Source organism: Chamaea fasciata, unplaced genomic scaffold (assembly GCF_029207755.1).
Source record: "Chamaea fasciata isolate MVZ Bird 193981 ecotype frontalis unplaced genomic scaffold, bChaFas1.0.hap1 SCAF_5, whole genome shotgun sequence".
NCBI lineage: Eukaryota > Metazoa > Chordata > Aves > Passeriformes > Sylviidae > Chamaea > Chamaea fasciata.
In genome coordinates, this window is record NW_027094090.1 from 7,987,477 (window position 1) to 7,990,772 (window position 3,296).

Consider the following 3,296-nt stretch of genomic DNA (forward strand, 5'->3'; position numbering starts at 1 on the left):
GCAGTGCCTCTGTATCTTGGATAAAGTTGCTTGGTCACTTGATGTTTGAGTTGCAAAAGTTAAAAATTTACCATCTGACACTGAAGTGATATGTTTGTTGACTTGATAGCATAAAAATAGGGTCATGTTGGAGACACAGAATCACAGAATCATTAAGGTTGGAAAACACCTCCAAGATAATTGAGTCCAATCATTAACCCAGCACTGCCAAGTCCACTCAAACATGTCTCTGAGCACCACAGCTGCCCATTTTTTCAACATTACCAGGGACAGTGATAGCAGCACTATCCTGGGTAGCACCTATTCCAATGCCCAACCACTCCTTCTGTGAAGAAGGTTTTTCCTAATATCCAGTCTAAACATTTCCAGGCACAACTTGAAACCATTTCCTCTTGCCTTCTCTCTTGTTACCTGGGAGGAGAGCCTGACCACACCTGGCTACACCCTCCTTTCAGGGAGTTGTAGAGAGCAACAAGGTCTCCTTTGAATCTCCCTTTCTCCAGGCTAAACAACCCCAGGACACAGCTGGCCCAGGTCATCACTCATTTAGGATTTTCCTGCTAAGGGTTAACTAAAGAATATATGACACGCAAATGCAAATTCAGTGAGTTACCACAGGAATGATCAGCTTTCCCTGGGCAAGAATTAGGATAAATTAATAAAGTGATACATGATCCCCCTGTGTCACCCATACTCCCAAACCCAAGAGCAAAGCATCCAAAGGGTTAGCATTTCAGGCAGGGAAGAATTTTCAGCTGTTCCAGAGAAATAAAATGATGTCATAATTGCAATTGGTCAGAAGACATGTGACATGCAGATTTTAAGTGTGAGTGAAGGAGAATGAGTCAGAACCTTAGCTACTGTGGATCAGTGCCATTGCACAGGACTGACTAGATTAGCTAATTAACAACACTTGGTGTTACACTCAAGAGACAAATAATCAGAATTGACTGAGGAACAGGCAGTTTTACATTCAAAAATTGGTTTTCATTTCACATAAATTTGATACAGAGGGCCACAGCTGAGTGAATCAGTTTAGGAGTAGCTCAGAAGTAGTAACAGTTTTACAATAACTCTTTGTCTTTCTTTAATTATCCAAAGTGTCTGTGCACTTAACTTAAATTGCATTGCCTTTTAGACCACTGCAACAAAGTGAAACAATTTTTCTCCCAAAAGATTTAAATTTGTAAGAGGCCTATGAAATAGACTGGTAGCCTAAATTTCGTGCCAATATGATAAAGTGTCAATAGTAGAAAAAAAAAAAATAGTCCTGCAAGTCAAAAGAGGGGAAAAAAGCAAGAAAACTATTTATGGTCTTTCAAAACCAGGCATTTTCCAAAAATTATGTCATCATAACTAAGGAGAATCTAAAATTTAGGTCAAACTTTTGCAATTGTTTGAAGTAAGAGTAATATTTATAATTTCATTTAAAATGTTTTTCATGGTTAAGTTAATTTAAAAGCTTATTTCCTCAATTTTTCTTCATTTCCAAGCAAAAAAAAAATGTTATCTTGGAGTGGCATGATTTCATTGAGACAACTTTGTAAAGAAGGATTCTGATATTTTAAAAATTTCCCCCAGTTGTCTCCAACTTCCATTTCCTTTCCAGCTTTCTCAGACACCTATGCCTTTTCCCTTTTTCTTATTGTTTCTAAGGTGCAGTAAATAACCTCTTGTTTTAACAAATCTATATATTTTAATTCAGCAGAAACTCCAAATTTGGGGTGATTTTAATATCTTTTTTTAAAAAAGGTAAAAATTATCCAGTTTAAACTATAACCATGGAAAGCACTAAAGAAAAGAAACAGACAATTTTCAATAAACACACACACTATTGAGTATAGACTCAATATTGTTGTTGCCACACAACTTTTTCCACTAATTTTTAGTAGGAAATGGAAAACCTGTGCAGAGAAGCTGTTTTGCCCGAGAGGTCTGGACTGGTTAGTAGAAGATGTCCCAGCTCTGGCACCCTCAGCACAGGTTAGTGGCTTCTGCAATGACCTGAAACAGATAATTTAGAGGGGGTTTTTGAGTCTCTGCACTGCTATCCATTTCCTAGGCCTGTTATAATATAGATTTATGCATTTGTGCATTGCAAGCAGATTTCCAAATTAGATTATTTTTTCCCCCTCTAAGTTACTTGGAACAGCTTGCCAGTTAAAGGAGTGTTTGTTAATTACCTTAAAAGGGGTATTTCCTATTACCACCCTGCTCCTTCTGGAAAAAATATATTTAGCCTGATTTTGTCAGTGTCATACATGTTGGATCTTTTTAAAAACCTGATAACCAGATTACTTGGGAAACTGGAACTCTTCCAAGACAGCCGTTTCAAGTTTCTTGGTAAATAGTCCGTACATTGTATATATTTGTGAAATGTACATTATTTACTTTATAAATTCTTCTGATCTTCCATAAATCTCTGCTCACAGAGTAAATTTTAAGGCACTGTTTCCCACTTCTTAGGAGCTGGCCCCTTCATCTCTGTAATACCACACATGAAGTCACATGGAAAAGGTTCACGCGGGATGTCTTTGAAGTGTAGCCATCGGACATCAGATGGACCGGCTTTCCAAAGTGAGAAATATAAATTATGTCTGTTTATTGTCTCCATGAAAGAAATTCAGGGCTTTGTTTAATGTCTGTTCTGAGGTGAGCACATGCTTCCCTCTGTTGTCACTGAATGACACCATTTCAGTAATGTGAAAAAATGCTTGAAATGGTGAAATCCTTTTCTTTATATGATTTGATTATTATATGATTTGAAGCTTGAAGGGTTAATTTTTGTCATTTTTCGTGGTGGCAGTTTGGTTCTTTATTTTTTTGCTTGGGTTGGGTTTTTTTAAACTGTGTTATTTGACTGAAATACTGTATAAAGCAATGATCCTGTACTTCTGTCACTCTTGGTTCTCACTGAAAGCAGGCTGGGAGCAGCAGACAAACCAAGCCTGCTGTGCCTGCCTTCAGCCTGAGCAGAATGGGCAGATTGCAAACCAGCCTGTGTCTGAAAGCTGCCAAACTGTGTGCAGGCAATACCAGGCTGAGCTAGTAATCCCTGGACATGAAGATTTGCTGGTTCCTTTGGCTGATTTCACAGTGTAGACATGCTTACAGTCCTGTTCTGTAGGACTTGTCTCTGCAGACAAGGATCACTTTACCATCCAAATATCAATCCTCACCAAACTGTGGGGAGGGGTAATAGAATTATTACTCTTCCATCAAGAGAGTAGACATCACCACGTGGCTTGACAGTGTCTCTGTGACAGAACCAGAAGCTTGAAGCCAAATCTCCCCTA

At 38.3% G+C, this 3,296-nt stretch overlaps 1 long non-coding RNA gene across 1 annotated transcript; it reads left to right on the forward strand.

Annotated features, from left to right (window-relative positions):
- Positions 1-910: 910 nt before the first annotated feature.
- Positions 911-2,646, forward strand: LOC136290107 (uncharacterized). Its single transcript, XR_010720964.1, has 3 exons — positions 911-1,402; positions 1,890-1,983; positions 2,467-2,646. It is a non-coding gene; the product is annotated as an uncharacterized lncRNA (long non-coding RNA).
- The last annotated feature ends 650 nt before the right edge of the window (positions 2,647-3,296 follow it).